This window comes from Chelonia mydas, chromosome 11 (assembly GCF_015237465.2).
Source record: "Chelonia mydas isolate rCheMyd1 chromosome 11, rCheMyd1.pri.v2, whole genome shotgun sequence".
Taxonomy (NCBI): Eukaryota; Metazoa; Chordata; order Testudines; family Cheloniidae; genus Chelonia; species Chelonia mydas.
The window spans coordinates 75,133,494-75,141,057 of NC_051251.2; the positions used below are offsets into that span (position 1 = coordinate 75,133,494).

General features: G+C 53.8%; 1 long non-coding RNA gene across 1 annotated transcript; it reads right to left on the reverse strand.

The window, feature by feature from the left end:
* Positions 1 to 665: 665 nt before the first annotated feature.
* LOC122462499 lies at positions 666 to 7,158 on the reverse strand. Its single transcript, XR_006285061.1, has 3 exons — positions 5,129 to 7,158; positions 2,091 to 2,248; positions 666 to 1,524 (listed from the first exon to the last, which is right to left on the reverse strand). It is a non-coding gene; the product is annotated as an uncharacterized LOC122462499 (long non-coding RNA).
* Positions 7,159 to 7,564: the final 406 nt, after the last annotated feature.

The window sequence follows — 7,564 nt, forward strand, 5'->3', positions numbered from 1 at the left end:
ACATGCATGGGCATGTGACTTGCTCATGTGACTCCAAACCCCATCTTGTTACTTGTGATTTTCCACTAACTGTGCTGAGGGCTTTGTTTGAAACAATGGGTTTCCCTCCACATGGCAGAAACTCTAAAAGGCCCTGGAAACATCTCCATTTTGCCTCTTTCCCGCTCAAACCTCTGGACTATGGATTTATACTAATGGGAGCATTCTAACCAAGAGAGTCGGGTCCTTCCAATGATTTGGAAGCAACCAGAGACTTAACAAGCCAGCAGTTTATTCCATCACTGCTACAAAATAACTTGCAATTATTGTATGTATTCTTTCTTTTTATAAATAAACCTTTAGCTATTAGATACTAAAGGATTGGCAACAACGTGATCAGTGGGTAAGACCTGAGTTATATATTGACATGGGTATATGGTTGGTCCTTTAGGATCAGAAGAACCCTTTTGTTTGGTGAAATTGGTTTTATATAACCACTCATCATTAAGTCTATTGTCTGGGTGTTGAGTTCAGGACTGGAATACCTAAGGAGGCTGCATTTCTGACTTCTTGTTAGCCAGTGTGGTGAGACAGAAGTTTACTTTTCTTGCTGGTTTGGTATATCTCATGGAAGAATAGCCACCAGTTTTGGGGTGTATCTGCCTTATTTCTCAGCAGTTTGTCCTGAATTCAGTATTCTCAGTTGTGACCCACTTACGCACGGTGACACCCTGGAATCATGGATAAATTGCCCCAATCTGAAATGGCGCCCCTGAGTCCACAGTGCCCTGCTGTGCTCCCCCACAAGAGCCGCATTAACAGACAACTCTGCAAGTGACCCCCATGCCTCTCTGTGACCTTGACCACATGTATCGGTTCCTTTTCCCGGTGGCTAGTCCAGAAATAGGGGACAAGAGCTGGCTACTGCTACCAGCTGAGGGATTTGTTGGGTTCAGATCAGCTAGCAGAAGCATGCAATAGTGACAGAATCTGAGACTTCAAGCTCCTAGAGTGACCTCTTCCCTTTATAGACCTGCCCTTTCATCATACCCAGCTATTTTAAAGGTTACTGTGATAGTAAAGAGACCCATTTTAAACCCTTCACTAACACAAGACAAAGCCCGCAGTATTCGTCATTAACTCTTTATTTCTACTCTCCTGGCTCCCAAACTGCTTTTCCTCTCTAGAGCCACCAGCCACTTTGAGTTCTCCCTCTTCTCTCCCCAGCTGTGGTCATTTGATTGCAGCAGCTTGATGGTCCAGCTCTGCTCTTTCCCTTCCATTCTTCACTTCTGTGGATGGCTGCGTTTGCCATTGAGCAGCCTGATGGAAATACCTGAGTCCTCTGTCTGGGCATGCCGGCCCCGCAGGTAAAGCCAAAGCCCCACTGAGAGCAGTGGGAGGTTAGCCCAGAGTGTCAGGAGTGGAGGCTTGGCCCATGGGGACTCTAGCCATTGCAGCTGCTGCCACCTACATGGTGAATCCTCCAACGCATTGCCAAATGGCTCTTCCACATTCTGCAAGCTGGCCTCACTGGCTGACGATCTAGGAGAACAGAAACTCTTTGTTAGAGTAGGAGAGTCTCTTCAATGCTTCACTCTTTGCATGGCTCCCAGAGGGTCACAGTGAAACATGACTGGGAAGCCTCTAGGAGTCTCTCCAGGAGCTTCCTGCTCAGTCACTTGGTACCCACTAGCAATGGTCTCTGACAGTGGCACTGCAGAGGGGGGCTCAGCAGATGGTCCCTTCTATGGCTTCCTGAATGGGAGGGAGGTTGGTCTTGTCATTTACAGCCTGGCTGTCAGAGTCCGGGCTCCTGGGTTCTCTGGCTTTGGATGTGGGTGTGGTCTCATGGTTGGAGCTGGACTGGTCTCAGTACCGTGCTTCCGTCCTGCCTCTGTCAGTGACGTTGTGGGTGACCTCGCAGCCTGTTGCTTTCCATCCCTCTGCCCCAGCTAAGAGGGATAATACTGGCCCACCTCAGGGAGGCTGGCGGGGGTCACCACTGTCATGACTCAAGTTGGAGTGAGTTGTGCTCTTGGTAGTGAAGGGCCCAGATTCAGTCCCCATGGATGCCCATGGTGTCTGTATGTGGCCAGGGTTTTACTCACCTAGCGTGACAGGCTGTTTAGCCCGTTCCTGGCCATGCGTGGTGCATCTGCTCCTGGCCCTCTCTGGCACACAGCTCCATCACACACAGGGACATGGGCCACCAAGGACAATCTATGAGCTCCCATCTGCTGTTCAGCTCCAGGATGGATGGTGAGCCCTAGTCAGACCATAGAAAGACAGGGTGGTGTCCTCCAGTGGAAACTGCTGGAGCTGCAGCCTCTGTCCCCACTACACCCACACGCCAAGGAATTCACAAGTGGTCCCTGATCCCAGGCAAGGAAAGTAGCTGAGCTGAGGCCAGGGTGGGTGTAATTACTGCTGGGACTGATTCTAAGAGAAGAGGAGATTTCTCCTCTGCTCTAGGGAGATTCCCATAGCAAAAGCAGCTGGGGTGGGGGCGGGGGCAGTAAAGCACTACCCCTCAGCCCTTGAAGAGCAGGCAACCAGGACTCCGGGAGCCAAGGGACTGGTGTGTCTTGCTGGAGGGAGCAGAGATGGAGAGCAGAAAAGGGCATTGGAGAAATTGTACAAAAGTCCATCACGTAGGGAACAGCATCCTTTGATTGTGGGAACATTGGGTCCCCTGACCCTGAGGGCTGGAGATGCTGGTAACTTGATGTTAGTCAGGAAACTGCTGAGGCAAAGATTGTGACTTGCTAAGATTCAGTTTTAGTCACTACAAAGCGTTTTGGTTTTTTTTGTAACCAAACTTGTCTCTTTCTCTTGCTTAGTATCACTGAAATCTCTGTTCTTTGTTACTGTGCGTCCCAAACCATCCCGGTGCTGTGTGTTCAAGTGAGGTGTGAGTCTCCAGCTAACCTAACAGGCTGAGATGTGCCCTGTCTCTTTGGAGGCAGCAAACCTACTCATTTCTGTGAGTGTCCAGTAAGGGGACTGGACACAGTAGGGGGATGTCTCTGGGGAACTGGGGTTCACTGACTGTTTCCTGCAAGGCAAGTTTTAATCTGGCAGAGTTTGCGGGCAAGGCGGAGCAGCTGGCGTGTCTGGCACCCGACACAGCTTGGCAACAGCAGAGCTCTCACCTCCTGAGGCAGTGGGGTAACAGGGGCTGACGGTTCGGGGTGTCCTGAGCAGAACCTCAAAGAGGGAGAAGAAGTTCCTGTTTGTTTCATGCTCATAAACCCAGAGCAAAATGGCCAAGTGGGGAGGGGAGAAGAAGTTCTGGGGTGGGACCCAGTCAAGTTCCCAGCTCTCTCCCAGGTTTGTGGGTGAGACCTAGGACAAGTCTCTGTTGGACAAAGGACACCCCCTGCTCCTTACAATGCTCTGTGCCCATGGGAGAGAAGGGCCGATTCCCTCCTTGTGAATCTCAGCAGCTTCCTAGGAACCAGCCAGGGCTTTTCTCTGAGGACCTTCTCCTGCACCTCGCCAGGGTCTGATGCTCTCACTCCCCAAGCTGGCCTGGGGCCTTGGATCTAGTGCTCAACAGAACCAGGCAGAGCCCTGTCCTAAAGCATCTGCACCTTCCCTGTGTCCCTGAACGAGGAAGGGCCCCAACACTGCACTGCGCTGACTGCCCTGACCAAGGGTGGCCCAATGGGCTCTCAGGTATCAGGACACAATGGAAACGTAGATCATCCAGTCTCTCATTTCCAGGCCTCGCCAGGGTTACGGTAAACTTCCTGCTGCCCCTCCCCATTATGCTCACCTACAAGATGTGCTGGACTTTGTCTGTGCTGGGGGTTGCTGTCAGCAGGCTGAAATCTTCAGCCTGGCGTCCCTGTTCTCTGCGCAGGCCTTGTTCAGAGCCTGCCAGTGGAGGGGTCAGGGCTATGGAACCTGAGGCTACCCCTGCCAGGATGACAGCTGGGTCTGCCGTCCTTGCCCAGAGCAGTTCTCTGCAGAGGGCCTGCTACACAGCAGAGGAGGGAACAGCCAAGCTGCTAGGGATGGGAGCTGGGCTTCCCCAGGGATTCCCCACAGAGGGGTAACAAACTCCCACAGAGGGGGAGTCTCCCCCTGACACTTTATTAATACTGTGGCCTATTCCCATCTCTGCCCTCCTCAGCAGCTCCAGCTACAGAAGAGAGCAAGGACCAGAGGCCTTCCTGCTCCTCGGACAGGGGAGTAGGTTGATGATCTACCCGGATGTGAGTGTTGGCCTTCCCCATGCCCCTGGGCAACACTCCATGCAGGGCAGTGCACAGGAACTGCGATTCCTGTTCCGGATCTAGGGGTGGCTTCAGTTTCCTGGCAGCGGACTGTGCGTGAGACCTTGCAGTTGCGGGGTGACATAGGCACTCACATGGGCATGGAAGTTGGAGGAACAGGGCAGAGGCCTGTGGGGGGCACGGAGGGCAGGAATTTGGGAAGCAAGAGCAGAGGATCCAACACTTTCTAAATGTGGGTCAGGATTATCCCCACTTCAGAGGTGGAGAAAGTGAGGCACCAGGCGGGACAGTGACTGGCCAATGTCAGGCTACCACTCGGTGGCAGGGCTGCAATACAACCTGTTCCCTGCTCTCATCACCGGACCCTGCTGTATGACCCCTCCAGCCATCCTCTCCCATAGCCATCCTGACACTGCTGGACTCAAATCAACCCCCAGCCAGGAGAGAGGGACTGTTCCCACCCGCCCTGCCAAAGGAGGGGAACAGCCACTGGTGGGAGGTGACTCCTGCCTCTGGTCCTGAGCAGCACTGGGGTTAGGGGATCCAGGCGGGAGGGTCCTGGAACCTGAGGTTGCACATGGACACCATGAGTTGTAGACGATTGCGCTGGGCACAGAGTCTAAGGGCAGCTCCTCAGACATCTCCTGTCATGCCCAAAGAAAACAAAGGAGCATGAGAGATTCAGGCCCCACTGACCCATGGGCACTTCCCATAGAAGAGGCTACACATTGCTCCAGACACAGCCAGCAGGATCCCACCCATAAGCTGGGCCCCGTCTCTAATCCCCTCCCAGCCCCACAGCTTATTCCCCACTCCAGCCTCAGCAGCCCTTCCCATCTCCCCACCACTCTCCAATACCAGGCTGTTTCCCTAATGGAAGTGGGCTTGTAACAGAGTTCTCTCACCGCTAGGTCCTGGCCAGGCCTCGTGTCACAGCTTTCTCGCTGGGCTAGCACCCCCGCCGATAGTCGCTCTGGCAGTTTCTTGGCTGGCAACTCAGCTCTCCAGCCAGGTGACCGTCCTTTAGTCCACTCCTTTCTGGGTCGCACCCATCGCAAACTAAAAGTCCAAAAATGTCTGTCCAAAACAGAAACAAGGCCTTCCGCCCTTGTGGGGGCTCTTCCTCAGCCTGACTTTGGCTTGGCCTGCCCTTGCTGGGCTTGGTAACCCTTTCTATGGCCTTGTAGGTCCCCTTCCTTCGGAACAGTGGGAGAACCTGGTACTACCCTGGACTCTAGGTTCTGGTCCTGTACCGAACAGCTAGGTCTGCTCGTGTTCTTTTGCTGCGGTTTTCCCTGGTTTCCCCTCAGGTGGGGCTCACTTTATCATCCATTTGGCCTAGCTCCAGGTTTTGCAGCCCACAGGCCAAAGCCCTGTTATACACTGTTATACACCCTGTTATACACCCTCTTCCCTAAAATCTGGTCCAAACTAGGGGCAAGTTCTACTCTTGTCCAAGCTTCATCCCTCGCCATCTCGTCACTGTCACCTGCTGCACCTTTATACAGCCCGGGGCGCTCAGCGTCTCCAGCTCCCCTGCCAGCTCACTCACCAGAATTGACGCAATCCTTCTCTACTGCAGTGTCCCAATGCTCTTCCTGCAGCCACTCATTCCTATCAACAGCTGCTTGCAGAGCCTGTTCTGAAGCCACCAGCTTCTTCTGTAGCCTTTTTGCTACTGCTGCTGCATCCCCCAGGACCTTTTCCGTCAGGGCCTGAGGACCCACCATGGCCTGTTCCACCCTTGTGTTTGTCCCTACTTCAGCCTGCTTCATCTCTGTGCCAACCACTTCATCCTTCACCTCCCTGCAGCAGCCGACAGGGTGTGCTGGCTGAGGGTCTGCAAGGTCCACGGCCATCCCTGCCACCTCCACCTCACGTGTGTTTGTGCCAGAGTTCACCTTCTCCTTTCTCTCTACCTTCTTGGGGCCCTGGCCCCTCCTTTTGCCACTCAGCAAGTTCCTAAGCAGGCCGTCTTTTGATACAGAGAACTTTCGTCCCCATCTTGGCATTAGGCCATGCTTGTACACTTTCTCATGCCCTGCTCTCCGGGGCTCACCTTCTCAGCACAGCCCAGGCATGCTCTCCTTGTCTGCTCTTTTTTCGTCCATTGCCGTAGCAGACCCTAAGTTGATTTCCCTTTGCAGGATCTCTGACAGGTCTGCTGCTCCATGAAGATTGCCAGCTGTCGATCTGATTGCACTTCCTTCTGCTTCTATTGGTTTTCTAGGAGCTGCTGGAGAGACCCCTAGACCTGCTTTGGTTGCTTAATGAGCCCCTGGAACTGAAGTGTGAAATCCAGTGACCAGCTCGGTCTCTCGACACTCCCGCTTCGGGGGAGAGACCTTCCTTCAGCAACCAAGACTTCCATCAGCCCTCAGGGATGACAGGGGGAATTCAATCCGGCCCATTATGCCGATCGTAAACGAATCTACTCATCGTTACATGCCCCCTGGTGGCCAGGCAAGGAATCACAGCCCTCTCGCTGGGCTAGTGTCCCCCATCGATGGTCGCTCAAGCACCACGGCAGTTTCTCAGCCTGGTAACTCAGCCTCTGGCCGGTCACCACCTTCAGTCCATCCTTCCGGGACCCAGCTTGCCTCACACTAAAAGTCCAAAGATGTCTTCCCACGGAAAGAAGTCCTTCTGCCCTCGCTGGGGCTCTTGCTCAGTCTGAAGCCCCCTTGCTGGGCTTGGTAACCCTCTTTGGGTGCGTGGACGCCCCCTTCTTTGGGGCCGGTAGGGGAACCCAGTCTCACTCTGACAGTGGCACCAGCCCAGGGCCCTCTACCCAACAGCTAGGTCTGCTTCTTTCTCTCTGCTGCAGTTTTCCCTGGGAAACTTCCTACCTCTCTTCTCAAGTTCCCCTCTAGGCTTTCCTTGCTGCTCTGAACTTCCTACCTCATTCTCATTCCTGTTCATAGCCCAGCTGGGTTTTATCTGAAGTCTGGCTCTTTAAGGGGAGGTACATGGTCCCTCTCAGGTAGGGCTCATTCTGTAATCAGTTTGACTAGGCCCCAGACTGTGCAGCCCAGGGGAAAGCACCCTGTTACAGGCCTGCTCTGCCCAGTCCTGCTGTTACTGGACTGGGGTCCTTGCTTCCCATTTCAGAGCTGGTTTCCAGAGGGGCCGAGTACACACAGGCCCCACTGGCTGCAACTGGAGTTTTGCTTGTTCTGGTGACTCTGACATTGAGACTCATCATCATGCAGAGGCTGACAGGTGTGGTGAGGGGGCTGGAGAAACCCCCCTGCTGATCAGAAGGAGGTCAAAGAGTTGGGACTCTGGGAGCTGAAGGGTTCATTTGTCCTGCTGTGGGAAGTGGAGCTGGAGAGTGGCAT